Source organism: Phasianus colchicus, chromosome 2, assembly GCF_987193195.1.
Source record: "Phasianus colchicus chromosome 2, bPhaCol1.hap1.1, whole genome shotgun sequence".
Lineage (NCBI taxonomy): Eukaryota > Metazoa > Chordata > Aves > Galliformes > Phasianidae > Phasianus > Phasianus colchicus.
The window spans coordinates 7,230,005-7,247,450 of NC_143437.1; the positions used below are offsets into that span (position 1 = coordinate 7,230,005).

Sequence of the window (17,446 nt, forward strand, 5' to 3'; positions counted from 1 at the left end):
TTCTGGTATTTTTTACTGCCTGGCTGAACCCAAGGACCTGCCATAGTCATCCTGTGTTACCAGGGCTCTGAAACCCACCCAAGCTGGTGTTCAGCAGGATCATTCTTCTTCTCTTCCTCCCTCTCCTATGAGTGCAGGGAAAGCTTTGCTGCTCACCAGAAATGATGTCTTATCACTGCTCCTTGGAATTTCAATGTGTATTTATTATGTGTGTGCAGAAGCTGGACTCTACTTGGCTGGGTCATGCGGTCTCAGTGCTTGCTGGTGGATGGAGACATATTCCAGTCCCTCTGGGTAGGTTTTCTTTGTAGAGCAGGCAAGAGGTAGACTTGTGGCAAACAACATTACCCGTAAGTAATTTTCCCTTACTTTATATAAGCAAATGCCTTTGATATACAACAATCCCCAATGTGTTCAGGTTACATGCTTATTTTAAGATCTTTTGTTTACTTTATGATCTTCATAGGTCATTGACATCCCATTTAGCTCTAGTGACCCTGTTTATACAATTGCAATATACATTAAAAAGCGTTCCTTTGGATAACATTAACATTCTTGATCTTAATCCATCACATGGGCTAACAATAGCTCCAGCTCAGATGTGTACGTAACTGTTAAAAGCTTTAATGTAGAATCCAATACACATATCGAGTGGGAGAGGCCTGATCAAACAGATTAGCTTTCTTTTTTCCATTCTAAGTGGTAGAGAATCCAGAATTATGTAAACTCTTGCGAAATGCACTGGAGGATCCCTCCAGCCACCACCCAGAGCAATTACATTCCCTTGAATGTAGGGCTTTTTCTTCCCCCCCACTTCAATGCGTAATGCTGTGGATGAAGCACTCAACCATGACCACTTCCAAGAGCTGTGGTCCCTGTTCTCTTGCACACTGAAAACCCAAGTCAGTGCCAGCCTGGCATTGAATGAGCTGCCCTGGCAGAGGAGCAAACCTTGCCTTAAGGCTGCCATTTCCTGTGTCTGATAGGCCAGCAGAACTTCCTAGCAAATTCACTGGGGAGCTAGGTTACCCATTACATGTTTCTTAGCTGTTTTTCTACTCCTGACTGCTCTATCCCATATCTGCGTTAGGGACAGCTGGAAGGACCCTATAGGATATGAGGTTTGAAACAGGCCTTGGCTTCCTCTGGAGCTGTCCCATCTGAAAGATCAAAAAAAATCAAAAATGTCTCCACCTCCTGCAAAATGCTGTGGCTGCCTCCACCAACGGAGATCATAGATACGCATGCAGTAGCTTCTCTATAAATCAGCAGGACTATAGGAATATCAGCCAAGTTGCCTTAAAACCACCCAGAAACAAACCACTGTCATCTTAATGCTGAGGCAGCAGTGAGTCTTGGGTGGCATCATGGCAGCAGTGTCAAGTCACAAAGATGAGGAGAGTCAGATACTTTTTGTTTTATTGGCTCTGACAATAATACAACAGATCAACATACTGCGGGATGAGGACAACACCCATTAATAATTCTGTTCTTTTTCCCAGTGTTTGGATCTGGCTGGGTTTAGAGGACTAGGTTCCAAGTAGGACCTTGCATGCATGTCAGTCTTTAGACCCTGCTAGATTTATGACTGTCCCAGGAATAGCTGCAGAGGTGAAGGGCTGGACAAGTGATCTCTGCAGGTCTCTTCCAGCACTCCTTCTTGCAATGCTGCTTTTGCAGTAGCTCAAATTTTGGGGGGAAATATCCATTTTGCAAGCTTGATAGAAGTCAAAGAATGTGGCCATGGGATGGCTCTTCTTTCTGCCTTTTTTTTTCCATTCCTCCATAGGTTCAGAAAATGACACTTTGGCAGACACATTAATGTCTTTTGGGCTCAGCCCATATTTCCCAGGAGACTGAGTTCAATTGCAGGGTAAAAGGAAAAGGAAAAAAGAAAGTAATAAGGAAAGATCTGACCCAGTTGCCATGACACACCAAAGGCAGGACAAACACTCCAAAGAGGATGTCACATGAGGAGAAGAGAGAGCAGTAGAGAGAGGTGTATGACATGTCCCTGGGTCAGATGGTCACTGCTATGTCTCCAGCACCTTTAAGCTATGTCAGCTGTCCCACCATCAGACCCATTGTCATGTCATTTATTCCTGGGGAATTGGAACAGTATTTGGGAAAGTCAGGCTGATGACTGACTGCAGAAACTGGGCTTCAGGGCAAGACTGCCAGCACTCTGACCCAGCTGCTCCCCTTTTAGGAGTGTGAAGCCAAAGGGCAATTGATATCATTCCTCAGGAGGCCTTTGCTTTTCTTCTGTAAGTACTGGTGATTTTGCTCCCTGAGCACTGCAATTGGTGCCAGGCAAACTCCAGTGCTGTGAGCATTTCAGGCATGAAGATCTTTCTCATTATAAAAGAGCAGTTGTTTTCTTTCTTTGTTGGTTTGTGGTTCTTCTGGATACGAACAAAAGCTGGGTTCAAGTTGCTCGGCATTAAAGTCTGATTAAAATAAATCCTCTAACTCAAACAAAATATATCCGTTCTTTGATACAGACTGACAGGATATGTGCCATCCATCCCAGAGCAAACTGGAACCCAAATTTCAACAAGGGTGAGCTCCTCTGAATTCACATACAGGGTTTTTGTGGCCAATGGTACAGCAAGAGGTGACAGTGCTAAAACCCCCAGTTCTTTCCTTGAAGGCCCAGGTTCCCATTGGAGATGCTCCAGTTGTGGACGTGCTGTTCCAGCACAAGACATGGGCATCAGTGCGTATTTTAGTAGCTGCATCAATGTTCTTGTGGGAATCAGGGATGGGGGCATGGCATGGGGTGAGCTGTTGAGGCCACCAGTTTCACTTCAGAAATGATAAGCATCACCAAGGTTGGTCTGGCATTCACAGAGATGTTCAGGTTTTAAGCAAACAGAGAGCAGAGGCACCATCTGTGGGATGGGAAATGAACCTGCCACTTTGTCTTTGCCAAAACCACATTTAAAAACCTTTCTATAAACCAGTTCCACAGAACTCTCTTCAACACCTTCAAGCTGCCTGAACCACAATATTATTTAAGATTCCCCCCCTCCTTTTTTTTTTTTTTTCTGGGCAACTGCCACCAAGCAAAATAAACAATCTGATGCTGAAAGGCTTCCCCCACTTCACACAAGAAAGGAAGAGCAGCAAATCACGGCGGTGTCTGGCTCTGAGCTGCCTGGTAAGCTCTAGGACGTTTTTACTGACAGCACTTTCTCAAGGAAGGTGTGAACAGCAGTGGAAGAGCTCCTTATAAATCTGGAGAGTCCACCCCCTCCTCAAGCCGAGCTCTCCAAAACACCAGTGCCTATTTCCAGCCACGTGACTCGGCAGCTACTGACAAAATGAAGAAATGAGGATGCTTTTGAAGCCAGTGAATGTTCCTCAAGATGTTTTCCTTCCTGCACACACACGACCGGTGAGACAAAGCGAGAGGAAAAGCAAGAGAAGCACAGCCATTTTTGGCGATGGTTTCAGACGTTTATATTGGAATGTGAACATTTTTGCTTCCATCCTAGCTTCTCCTTCTGCTCGCTGCTACAGGGAACAGCATTTGGATGGCACTGCACTCTGCTGCCGTAATGATGGGGATGTCACTAATTTAGCATTTAGACTTCACTGACTATAAAACAGGAGGGGGAAATGGGCTGCGACTACGATAAGGAGCAAACTGCGTCTGGAACACAAGTACACTTGAAAACTGGGAGGGAAAAGGGGAAATTAGAAACGATCAGCTAACAGCATCTTTCCAGCAGTCAGCATCATGGTGAACATGTAGGATGGTTACAGGGCCACCAGCTGCTGACCCCTAGGATTTTGGCCAGGTTGGGCATCTCTCTGGCATTTCCATGCTTTGCAAGTTGCACTTAGCCATCATAGGCTTTTTCACAGATCTGCCCATTTTTGCTGCTGAGACCCTCTAACACTTCTGAGGCTCAAGAAATCATTGTAGGCCTGTATTGAAATCTTACCCTGGGCTTAAGGCCCTGATTGAACAGTGACACCTTCCTAAAATCTGACATTTTAGAGCATGAGGATAACCCTGTTAGGGGAAGAAAGAAATGCATGGGAAGCAGATTCCCATTGCAACCCATTCAGTAATATTTCCTGATAAAAGGGAGGGGAGGATGGAGAGAAGGCTCAGCCCTCAGTTCTTGCTCAGGTCAAGCCTCAAGCTCAAAGATATCAAAGAGGTTTTTTTTCAAGTTTGCCTGTATGGAGAAAACAGTTGCATCAGAAAATACCAAAAAGCCACACCACTCAGACTCTATTCACCTGGAAGGCAGGAGATTCGAATGCAAACTGAGCTCAGACAGAGATCTGAGATGAGCAGTAAGGGGCTGACACCAAGCCCCCAGTGCTACCTGCCTCCTACTCACTCCCCATGTAAAGCCAGATGCAGCTTTGGGGGAGCTGCCCAGCCCTGTAGGGCTAGGGGTAAGGTGCTCAGGACGGGAGGCCCTACCCTCATCTTGGATGTGCTCTCCAAACTCAAAGCACCTTTGTGAAACCTCCAGAGTGTTTCCTGAAGCTCCCCAGAACCTGCCAGATTTCCTACATATTTTCCAGGGAACCCAAATTCACCCAGACTGGAGTGTGAAATCTTATTTTCCAGTTCTTTGCTCATATTTAATGAGCCGTCTCCTGTGTAACCTCCCTCGGAGAACATTTTGAAGTACCATGTACTTCCTTCCCCCTCCTCAACCAGCACAGTCAGCCTCTGGCACGAACCCCAACACCTATCTTCCCAAACTCTGTTGCCAGTATTCAGTACCACAATTCAGATACAGACTGTGTTGGCCTTCTCTTCAGAGGAAGAGCCCCCCAAAAAGGTCGGAAGTGCAGCAAAGGGCACCTACCCTGCTGCTTCTTTGGGAGCAATCCGAGCTTAATGTGAGCTGCTGCTTGTGCTGAAGAGTCTCTGGGAGCCTCAACGACTCTGCCCCTAAAGTAATGCTCCATTTTCCCCCTAACTACTACTGACTGATTAAATGAACCTCGGCGTACAGCAGGTCTTCGCTGCTGTTGTTATTTTCTGTGTTACTGTTTTTTGGATAAGATATACTTAGGGAAAACACTAGAGATCTCAATTAAGCAGCTGGGTGACTTATAAATATATATTTATGTTTGAAGCCTAAGTGGCCATTGGCTTCCCTACTGTTTTACTTAGCTAACAAAACAACTCTATCAAAGTAAGTATTATTCCAAAACCCAACTTCCTGTGCAGAATGCTCCCATGTGCTCCATCAGTCTGCTTCTCTGATGAACTACATCGTTTCTTATAAACTGTCCATGGCCCATAAATTTCCAAGCATAAAGGCTATTACTGTGCTGTGCAAATCTGCTGAGAATTTTATCCTTATAACTTCATTTCATTCTGTTGCAAATGAGTTTGGTAAGAAAGTTAATCTGCAAACTTTTTTTTTTTTTCCCTCCTCTTCTGCTTTCGGTGTTATTTTGATTAGTGACACTCACTTGATTTAGTCCTGAGGTGGGTTTTGTTTTGACTGAGTTCAGTTCAACAGCCTCTGCCTCAAATTAGCTCCCTTACACTCAGGAAAAAACATCTCAAGTGTTCCTTTCCCCAAAATCTAAAAAACAAAGTTCAGAATAAATGACAGATGAAAGCAGATCCGAGTTTGGTTTTGGGCCACCTAGTAATAAATACTGCAAAGTGAGCACATTTTGTGAGCCGAATAGAAGACCCACAGGTATACTCTATAAAAAATGTTTTTTTCCTTTCCATCCCCAGCCTCAGCGAAGTGGGAAACTAAGGATTTCTTTTGTGTGTGCGTGCAAATGGAAACCTCTTACTCATGTTTTGCTTGTTTTAGCTCTCGCGATTGCCTGTTTACTTTAGGACTCCTGTTGTCATGTGGAGCAGACAAATCTTCGAACAAATTGCAGTCAAAAAATGACTGGATTTACCATTGGGTGCAGCACGAGGCTTGTGCTTCCCCTGGCTTGATTCCAATTTACGTAACAATACAAATTAGACTTGCTCAAGGCCATTGGAGAGGTAGGGGGGAAAAAGATGAAATAAGCCATAACTCTCACGGCTTTCTTCCTCTAAGTCCCAAGAGCAGCCAATCACAAGCAATAAGGAAAAATAATGGGAATAGGGACTTTCTGATATCTTGATTCTGGAGACTTCATGACTACCTTGTACTAATTTGATTATGCTCAATTTAAGGGGATTTTATTGACAGATACCCCAGGAAATATGACTTGGAAACACTGTGCTACCTTGGGATATCACCAAACATTTGACATCGGGGAACTGAAACAAAAACAGATGTTTTAGGGAATAAGCAGCTTGAATATATCACTCATAAACCAATTAAAAGTTTCTGCAGCAAGCTGACATTTCCCATGAAGCAAGCAATGGGAGTAAACGCAAATCGGTTGGCTGCAAGCTACGGAGCAATTCCCAGCCACAGCCGTTATTTTTATTCCTTTTTTACTGCTTTGAAAAGGATGCTTGGCTTAAAAAAAAATGCCAAGTGATAAGAAAACAACCTCACCTTGTCACTTCCTAACCTAGAATCTGCCTTTTCCCCTTCACACTTCCATTCTTTGCTCATTAAGCAAAAAGCGACATATTCCCGCTATTGTTGGGCTCTTTGGCAGAGGCTCTCAGCGATCTATTGTCTGAGGACACTCCAAAACAAGGCATGGAAATTGTTTCTGTTTGTTTCAGGTGTTTTTTTTATCCCCCCCCTTTTTTTTTTTTATCCCCAGGACTCTTTGTCCCCCCCCCCCTCCCCCCGCCCCCCCCCTTTTGCAGACCCAAGCAAAAACATTTAAGCACGTGCTTAACTTTAAGCATTAAAAAGTCAATGGGATTTAAGCATGTGTTTAAAGGCAAACATATGCTTTAGAGCTATACTGAATAGGAGTGGTTTATTGAATCAAGGCTATAGACAGGTTAATAAAATGGGTTAATATATGCAATCTGGAAACAAAAATTAAGCAACGTGTTTCTAGAATATTAACATTACAAGCACTGCCTCATTCTAACTCAATTCCCCAGATTACTGCTGGATTCGTAACGCCCTTGACACTGTCGATCTCTCGTTTCTTGAAGAAATGCAGATTATTGTACCAGATTATAATCAGCTGACTAACACACAGCTCCACGCCAATGATTTTATCCAGAGCAATTCAAAACGATGTGATCTCACTTCAAAAGGAGCTCGTCCGCTAAAATTCATTTACAAAAAAACAGATCTTCCGCATCTTTCCACATAGCCGCATATCTACAATTCCCCCTTTATAAATACCCACGTGATGTGAATAAGGCGTAAAAGACATTGCACTGTTCTTCAGTATTTGCTCTGGAAGTGGATCCACATAGGCGCTTTGCTCTGTGACAAAAAAGTACGAGTTTGCGCTCTCAGACATTTCTTTTCAATAGATCCTAAAACCTACTGTGAATATTTAAGCCAAGAGTAATAACGTGGTGTCAGATACTCACAGTATAGAGCAGTAACACTCCTCATTTTGACATCTGCCCAGACAGATGTTTAGAACGGAGTTCCTCGGATTCTTTCTTCTTCATTATTTATTTATTTATTTAAAGCTGGATGGAAAAAATCTGGGAATCATCTTTTATATCGAAGCTACTTAGTACAATTTAACTGTCAACAGTTTAATTCATTCAAATGTAGACTTACTGTGGAAGCCAACAACTCGCATAAGCCTTCCACTAAAAACACGGGGAGGAAAAAAAAGAGAGCCTCCCAAAATTTAGCCAGCAAAATCCTGACCCCACGGGGGATTTGACCACGTTTACAGGAGACACGAGGCGTAATGCTTTAAAAATCACAGTGTTTACTGGCAAAATGATCTTCCCATGGGCAACCTCAACACTGATGCTTAATAGACATTTTGCCACTCTTCTCCTTCTAACGGATGGCGCTGATTCTTCATCTGTTTTGCCCGTAAGTAACACCTCTGATAAACATCAACATGCATTCGTGCTTAAAGCAGTTACAGAGCGATCTTTTTATTACTCCCCATGTCTTGTGATTTCTGGGTTTGAGATTCATGTTGAAACGTGCACATTACCACATGCTGACTGCCAAATTCATTACAATGTAGATCATGTTTTAGTGATATTCCTTTAAACAAAGTTAGCTTGATTTTTAAGTGCTTGCTGGTTAGCTTATTTATTATGAAGATTTGTCAGGCAGCACAGTTAAGTTAATCAGTAACCAATAAAAGATTTAAGTTCAGAGATATAAACTGCTTGATTTATTACTCACAAAGGTTTTTGGCTCCTCAACAGGAACTGAGGAAAACATGTTGTTACAGTTACTTTGGAAACCGATACCTTTTTATACCCTACTAATAGAGAGGAATCCGAGAGGGGAACCTACGGTTCCCAGTTACGCGAACAGCGTTTTCCATGCTATGTAAATACAGCCACAACACAACTCGCCTTGTTAGGCAACCCCGTTAGGGACTCAGGGATCTGTTTCACCCTTCGCATCAGCAGCTCTATCTCGCCCTGTGCTATGTTGCTTCCTTGTTTATAATTTTTGCAATCTTCAACAAAAATCAATCTGACCGCACTGTTTTCCAAGTAAAGGTGCCATCTGAAGGGTACTTACAGCAGCAGTGTTGCGTTACAATCTTCTCCATTATGTAAATCCCAAAGAAGAAAATCGCAATGTCAAATACAGTTAAAACTGAACATAAACTATCCCGCTGTAATTTTTTTTTATCCTACTGAGCACGTCACCCAATCTCACTCCACAGCTGCTCTGGTGAATGTTAAGCAAGTTTTTCCCCTGCCCGTAGTCTATGAGCTGAGCACACAGCGTAATGGCAGCAAGGGCTGCCTGGGATAGGCACTGTGCAGGGTCTTCCAAAGGCCAGTGTCATTTTGGTTCAGGGTGACTGAGGCAAGTTTTCAAAAGCTACTTGGGCACCAAAGCCCAAGTGATAAATTCTGGGGGTGTTTAACCTGAAATTACACTTCGGTTTCAAGATCTCACTTTAGGGTGCTTTAGGGCCAGATACAGTCAAATAGAACCGAAACTGGACTGCGAGCATCTCTGCCCATCCTATATGCACCAAATAGAGCATGGATGTCTCAACACCACACAAAAACACTCAGCTTTGCTTCTGAGAGAAAAGATCCACCTCCCCAGCCATTTAGACACAAGTGCTTCTATGTCAGTCAGCCCAAACAGTTCATCAAACTCATGCTCGTGTTCATACCATTATGAACACTTTCCCCTGGCCCCTGCGAGGCTCCAGCTCTGCTTTTGACCCTCCACACACACAGATGCCCCCACACGTATAGATTACCAAATAAATGATGACCAAGTGTGAAGTGCAGGGTCAAACGTGCTCTTCATCAAGGCGTTCTGATGACATCACCATAAACCCAGAGGGCAAAGCTCTGTTGGTTTATGATGTCACCAGCAGGCTCCTCCAGGTTGCTGCCATAGTTCATGGTCATTACTTTCCATCCACAGGAGGCATGAAGCTGAGCCTACCTCCCCAGCTTCTTCCAGCAGCTTTTTGGAGGGTCAAAATGCACCCCTTGGGAAGCGACCAAGGAGGTTCATCAGCTGCAGCTCCTCCCACACGTCCCACCAGCTGGGAGTCACTCATTCCCCTTTGCTCCCTGCATCGCAGAAGGGCTCTGATCCACATCAGCTTTCTTTTCATGTGTATATGTAACTATTTTTTGCACATACATATGCACACATATTGCATACATATAGCACATATCCAGCGTATTTTACACACGCACATATATATAATAATAAAATTTGCATCTGCATTCCATCTCTAAATGCATGTTGTGTATCGATGTAACCTATCTGCAGCCAGTGCTTGCTGACGAGAGTGCTCACCACAAGAGCTGGGAAGAGACCCAGCAGGAGGGCAGAGGATATGGCCACCTCCCGTATAGGCTAGATGCTCATTCTTTATACTTTTTATTATTTTGCAGAGGAGGCACAGCTACAAAGGGCTCATTAACCCCCACCATCACCACAGCGGGCAGCAGCCACAAGCCACTGATCTCTGAAAGCTGCTGGATTTCCTGTGCGTGAAGATCTCTGACTACCTGCTATGGGGCAAACCACTGCTTTCCATCACCCTGGAGCAGAAGACGCAGCGAGGACATAGATCTGGCAGGAAAAATACTGGAAGATAGAACCTCCACTCGTCCCCACTGCAGATATAAACTGGGGATCCCGCTCCTGCTCGTATTCATTTCAGAGACAGGCAGGAAAGTGCATCATCTGGTGACTCTGGCACAGCCAGAGCAGCTCACCACAGCTGGATAGCTGATCTGTGCCTCTCGCCTCGCTGAGAGGCCTACCACATGCTACGAAATGCTTTAATGTCCCCTTAACATGCCGTATAAATAATTTCCGTATCCATTCAGCCATGCTCACATGTGGTCCTTTGAAAGAGTTAAGTAAAAATTACAGTACCAATATATCTTTGAGATGAAACAATGACATTTATAGGTCATTGGAATCCATGCATTAATTAATTTTATTTCCAGCCTTTCATATGATCCATATGATGCCTTCCCGGTGCTAAATTTGGCCTATGGGGTTCTATTTTAGCAAAAAGTTTGAAAACTACAGTTGGAGGAAGCTCACCAAGCATCTGAGAGTTACAGGGAAGGGAAGGGAGAGTAAATAAACATGCATTCCCATAGCAACTCATTGCATCCCTTTTGGGTGCAAAAAGCTCTTCCAAGAGGGAATCATAGAATCATAGAGTGGCCTGGGCTGAAAAGGACCACAATGCTCATCTCGTTTCAATCCCCCTGCTATGTGCAGGGTTGCCAACCACCAAACCAGGCTGCCCAGAGCCACATCCAGCTTGGCACTGAATATATCCAGAGATGGGCACCCACAACCTCCTTGGGGAACCTCCTCTGTGTGAAGGAAAGAGGCAAGGCGCCCTGATGTCCAGCCAGGGATGCACCCATAGGCTGGGAATCACTACAGCGATCAGGTGAAAGGTGGTGAGGGAGTATCCCACCTCCCTCCCTCCAACATGTGGACCATGTCCACATGCCCCCTACTCCTTGGTGCCATCCAGAGACAGCTCTCCCTGGGATTCTCTACCTGAGAGCTGCGCAGTGCAAGCATGAGGAGAAAGAGGCCTTTTAATTGGCAACGATTAAATGTTTTGCCATTTAAGAGTTTATTCTATTAGTGATATGAGGGCCCTGATGTGATAATCTCCAATTATCAGTAAGGGAATGGAATGCATAAATCCCACTATGCAGCAACAACAGTAAATTAATGTGTTGGTTTTTCCTTCACAAAAGTAAGTTCCAAGTCCTGCTGCAGAGAGAGAGGTAAGAGGAGATCTCTTGTCCCAGTCACTCCGAAAGCATTTGCAGCTTCTTTGCATAGCTCAGCCTGGTAAACCAAAGGCCTTAGAAAATGGATAGCAAGGCCACAGCCCCATTCCATTCCCAAGAAAGCAGCAGCATTGACCTGGACTAAAGGAGGAATTTCAGGGAAGTGCTTCCCTCTGAAAAGCTGTTTTTGCATCCCACTATGAGCCAGTTGTGTTACAGTGGGACATGCATAGTGCAAATTGCAGCTGAAGCATCTCTAGTCCATCAACCTACAAGAAGATGGATCTAAATCCAAGACAAACCAACAGTGACATGGCTGTACAGGGGTCTGACCTCAGACAGTGCAGGAAGCAGGCACAGGGAGAACGCTGCTTTTAAGGAGCAGAAGGAGAAACAGCTCAACTGGAGAACAAGTCCCAGTATTTTCCACACATCTGTGGATCTCCCTTGCAAATTTTACAGCATCCAGCTGACCCAGAAGATTTCATATTTAGTTAGCCTCTTACACACGTACCTTTATCCACACACACAAGCCAACACAACCAGCAAGAGAAGGAGAGGTTGGATGATTTGGAGGCTGCTTACCTTGCCAAGCTAGAAATGCATGGAGACAAATTAATATCAGTTAATAGAGACAAGCCAGTAGAGCTAAGCACGTAGACCCCATCCAGAGAGAGAGAAGAAAGAGGCTCTGTCACTCTTGGTCAGAAGAAGTGTCGGCAAGACAGAGGGCTGCTTGACGCTACTCCTTGGTTTCAGAATTACTGCCTACTTTCTTAACAAATTACTCCATTGACACTACAAAGTAAAGGACTGAGAGTGAAGGATAACACACCAGAGAGCCTCTAGGCTGCTACTTTGGATTGTAAGAGTCTAATTTCAGTAATCTAAAGCAAATTCAGCTTTCTCAAAGGCTGTAATCTAACCTATAAACCTCAGGCCCAGCAAGCATGACCGTGTGCCATCGAAGTGCAACATGGAAACAGCCACTCTATTCAACACCTCCCAAAACCTTTTCTCCCCTCATTATACGGTTGATACCAACTGTCTTTGATAGATGTGTGATGGGAGAGTACTTAGCTCCAGTATGGGCTTTCTTACTCATCTCCTGCTTAGGGCTTGGCACTCACAGCAGTGAGACTTCGGTTTTGTTAGATGGGCTGATGTGTTGTGATTTTTTAAAGGATGTACACCCTTATATTCTAAGCAAAAGACAAGCACTGGGGCTGAAGGGTCCTCCATAAATATGGTTTTTCAGCAGCTGGAGCTATTCCTTGTGGCCCTGCAGGAGGGGTTGAAATCTCCAACCTTTCCACTGGAGCTGTGGGCACAGCAACCTTACTCTGCATCAGCTGAGCAGTGTGCCTTCCAAAGGCAGAACTCAGGCTGCTTTTAATCAGAAAACTCACTTAAGTATATTGATCACCTGACTCACAGCTCACCCACCTGGGGGTAAGCAAGGAGAGGAAGGTGGGACTGGTGCTGCAGTGATACAGCAGCATACTATCAAATGCAGCACAGGGTCACATCCACCTCCAGGCTGCAGCCCCATGCAGCTTGAGGCAAATTTATGGCACATCCCTCCCTGCTGGGGCCATGCCTGGTCCCCTTTGGCAGAACTGGTGGCAAGAACAAGGACCACCCTAATACAGGACTTGTCCTAACACAGGATTGACGACACATCTCCTTGCTTGGATGCTGAGCAAGATCTGCATCAAATAATAATAATAATTATATATATATATATATATATATATATTTTTTTTTTTTTTTTATGAAAGAAAAAAATATTGTCCTGCAACTGCCTTGCGTCTTGCAGCAAAGCCATTCTCCAGCATAAGAAGGCTTTGCGAAGGAAAAGATCCTCCAGCACCTACAGTACACAAACAAGATAAGGGGTCCCCAGCCCAATGTAGAGGAAGCAGGAGGCAGCAGCAGCCCCGTGGGTCTTGGGAAGAGGACTCCCTCTTCCTTTTCCCCAGCACAAAGGTCTTCCAGCTGCTCCCAGCATATGTCTGTGCTCAAACAGGAACTTCCATTGAGGTTTCTCCAGCACTTTGGACACTACCCCAGAGCAGAGCTGAGCTGCCACCAGCTTAGCACAGCCCACAGGGAGCCTGGTCCTCACTGCTGTCAGGCTCAGCAGAGGCTCAAGGAGATGCTGAGTGGGGCTAAGACCTCACTTCAACCTGTTCTGTATATGCTCTTCTCCTGATCAGGTTTTGGCCAAAATCCCACGCTAAGTACCAACCACCTTCCAGCAGTGTCCCAACAGAATGAAGGCCTGACTGATCCACAGCCATACTCAGCAGAAAGCCAAACCTGAGTACACCAGCAAAAGAAGGAGGCACTAATGAGTTCCAATCAGGAAAACCTTCTGTAAATGCAGGAGGGTGGCAGGAGGGCCGATGTGCCAGGTGGGAGGGCTGGTGCCATCAGGGAAGAGCTGCTGATTAATTGGTTAACAAAGCTCAGCTGTTAATTCTGCTCAGGTGCCTCAGCCCCTGGGCACCACCTGCTGCCACGAGCTCCCAGTGATGGGGAAACTGAGGCACAGACAATAGACACATTGGATTCTGCTGTTCTCTGACTCTAGGAGGACCTCGCAGCTCCCGCTAGCTGAGGGCTGAGCTACACCCAGCCAAGTGCTGTCCTCCTGCATCCCATCCCATAGGCACCTGCACTGCAGCAGGGGATGTTCTGGGGAGCTCAGAGCCCATTCAGCCCTTACAGTGCAGCAGCCAGAGGAGCGCAGAGCCACCGCAGGTTGAGCTGGACCAGAGTAGGGGTGAGCTCCTGTATTGCTGCAGGGTCAGGTGTTGCTGTACTGGTCCCTGGGCTGAGGCTTGGCCTCTATGGCAAGGAAGAAATCCGAGCATTATTACTCTGAGGGTTTAAACTGTGCTTAAAGGTCCGTGCGTGGTCGGTTTCTAAAAGCAGACCCAATGGCTTGGGAACCTGCTCTGCAAAGCAATAAATGGGAGCTTGCGGGGGGATGGCCCAAACCTCACCCGAAATTGATGTGGAAGGTAAAGAAAACATCTCAACCACATCCAGTGCTGAGCTGGAGCTGGGCAGCAGCTCTATTTCTGCTTTTGGGATGAATGCAGGAGTAAATGGAGCGGTGTGAGCCCACACCCCCAGGCATCGGTCCCAGAGAGCGGCATGCAGGTGGCCCGGGATGGCAGCCCCACACTGCGCACAGTTACGTGATGGGAAATGCATGGTGTGACCGGAACCGCAGCTCACATTGTGCCTCGGCAACTGTTTGCAGGGCTTTAGTAAACTCAGTGCAATTGCAAAGATAGTCCCGTTCACGTCTTTGCAAACGGTAAAAGCACGGGGTGTGCTTCTGCCGGCTCCAATCGAGAGAGCAGGAAAGACCTAAAGGGGAACGCGTTCCCGTGTGCTGGGGCTGCGCGGAACGGTTCCACTCTGCAGCCGCTTTGCTGGGAAAGCAGATCGGCTCCGGTGTTTGTGAACTACCTGGGAAGAAAAGCTGATCGAGGAGATTCCAATAAACCCGCGCTAGGAATAAATAAATAAATAAAATAGATATATAAAGAACGCGTGAGAATGCCGGTTATGTGTCTTAACATTTCTTACTGAAAATTGCGCAGTAATCAAAAACGCAAAGCCGGCGCACAGCTGCGTGACGCGCCGCAAACGTCAGTCGGGGTTGAAGTCACCTTTCAGTTTGTTTCTGCATTGAGAGATCAGCGAAGGTGCGGGGAGAGAAGCGTTGGAACCCTCCAGGGTTCGTTTCTCACTTCGGAGCTCGAATTTTTCCCCTCTAAAAAAATCCTCAGCAGAAGGAAAGGGGTGTCTTTTTTTTTAAAAAAAAAAAAGAGAGAGAGAGAGAGAGAGAGAGAGAAGAAAGAGAAGGAAACTTTAAAAGTTCCCCTGATAGTTACAGATGGTTTAATCTTTGGAACCTATTATGTGTTCATTTTCCCTTCAGCATTAATTACATATAATTACCACCACTTTACCCGTACCCTTTCAGAAACGAAATCTGTTTACGTTTTTCGCGTACGCCGTATCAACGCCCGATTCCCAGCGCGTCTCTCCCGGGATCGGGGCTCCCCTTCCCCGCCCCAGCGAGCGGCGAACCCGGAGAGGAGAAAACCGCTTTTCTTTGGGTTTCTTTCATATAGCTTCGTGACTTTTAAACTCTGGAAACGATTAGGCGATCGGCCTTTGAAGAGAGACAGGCAACTCGCCGGGCCGGCAGCGGGACGCTCCCTGACGTGGGCAGACGGAGCTGCGCGGGATTTGCGCGGAGCTGTGGCCGTGGCTGCGGGCAGGGCTGGGGCTCAGCGGAGGGCCGAGGGCCGCTCTCACCTCTCAGCTCACCTTGAGAGCAGAGCGGAACGAAGGGGCCACCCCCTGGGACTCCGTGTGAGCGGTCTCGTCCGTAGCACCGTGTTAACCGAGACCGATGGCTGCGGTCGGGAGATGGTTCTCACATCTCCGCTTCGCTCCCACCGATAAATAAAGCGCTGACCAGCTACCGGCGGGAGCGTTTAGGTCGAGCCTGCTGTCGTTATCTTTCTGATGAAGCCCTCGACCTTCTCTAGGCGCTCCCTGGCCGCAGGTGTGGAGCCCCAAAGCTTCCCTATGGGCACCCCCGGATGGGTGCTGCCCTATGGACTGGATGTCCTCTCTGAGCCATCTCCCCTGCGGGTGGCCCTGAGCCTTTTTTGGGTGTCCCCACCCCACCTCCAGGCTGCCCGCACCCCGATACCTTCACCCTCATTTTGGGGGGCGACCATAGAGGCGAGCCACAGCACTGCGCTGCGCCCTCGGCGCTCCTTTCCCCCCTGTTCCATAGGTGAAGGTTCGTCCGTCCGTATTTATTCACACCGCGGAGCAGCGCGGATGTTCCTTCCCATAGCGTTTTAGCGGGGTGATCCCTACTTACTTTAAACCGAGCGGCTCGGAATAAACATCCCCATTCTGGTAGAAGGGTAAGGCCGGGAGGGGGGGGGGCTTTTATTTATACCTTTGACATTTAAAAAGGAGTAATTAATTGGCGCTGCCCGCGTGAACATGGTGGGGAGCGGCCAAGGGGGGGAAAGAGCGGAGCCCGCCCGGAACGCTGCGCGTTTTTTTCCCCCTTTTCAGAGGTGTCATCAATCACCGGGGTCGGAGGCAGCGGAATTGTAAAGATTCGATAGATTAAAATGCAAATGAAAGGTAGAAAAAGAAACATTAACGTGGCAATCAAAGATTTAATAATCGTAAATCACGGCGGGTTTTTTTCTTTCTTTCTTTCTTCTTTTTTTTTTTTTTTTTTTTTTTTTGTTGCAGCTGCAGTTTGCGTGATTGTTGTTGTTTTGTTGTTGTTTTGTTGTTTTTTAATGTTTCAATCATCTTCGTTCTGTAAATAAATAATTTCTGCAACGAGACCCGTTTCTCATTCTTTTAACCGTGGGCCGCTGCGCTCGGTATTGTTTATTTCTTAAGAAGAGCCCAACTGCGAACCTTCGGACCTGAGATGGGGGGGGGGGGGGGAGGGAGGGGGAACTGCGGCGTTGGGTTCGTTCCCACCTGAAATCTCAGCGCCCCACCGCCGGGCGTCGGAAAAGCGGAGTAGTAGTGAAGTTAATTCGGAAACGCGGCTGTTTGTGCCGGAACGGAGGAGCGGCGTTCCGGTGAAGCCCGACGGGAGCACCGACCCTCATCCCCTGGCTAAGGAGGAGGGAGAAAACACAACGCGAAGGGGCGGGGGTGGCACCTCCGGAGCGCAGAGCTGAGAGTTCGCACCCCCCGCTCCGCAGCCCCCAGTGCGGGGTTTTGCGGGGAGAACGGAGGGATACGGCTCCTTTCGTCACTTCGGGGAACACGGAGCGGAGTTCGTTCCGTGGGACTCGGGGTGAGGAAGGAGAGGGGTTGGTGGCGGTGCGCTGCGAAAGGAAAGCTCCGTGGGGCGAAGGAGAGTGGGGGGAGAGGGCAGATGAAGAGAGGGAGGGCACGCAGAAGGCACGGCTCTGTGTGCTGCTGCCTGGCTTTGAGGCTTTGCGCGGCGCTGCTCGGCAGAAACAGCTCCCGAAGAACGCAGATTCTCGCCCCGGGGCAGGTAGTGGCCCAGAAATGATTCGGGGCAAGAAC

The 17,446-nt window shown here is 46.9% G+C and overlaps 1 long non-coding RNA gene across 3 annotated transcripts; it reads right to left on the minus strand.

Moving 5' to 3' along the window:
- Positions 1–6,779: 6,779 nt before the first annotated feature.
- On the minus strand, positions 6,780–9,957 carry LOC116233125 (uncharacterized). 3 transcript variants are annotated; one of them, XR_016463876.1, is made up of 4 exons: positions 9,301–9,957; positions 7,460–7,564; positions 7,270–7,349; positions 6,780–7,185 (listed from the first exon to the last, which is right to left on the minus strand). It is a non-coding gene; the product is annotated as an uncharacterized LOC116233125 (long non-coding RNA). The 3 variants fall into 3 exon arrangements; XR_004167902.2 differs by having other exon boundaries at positions 6,780–7,349; XR_016463875.1 differs by having other exon boundaries at positions 6,780–7,349; positions 8,598–9,957.
- Positions 9,958–17,446: the final 7,489 nt, after the last annotated feature.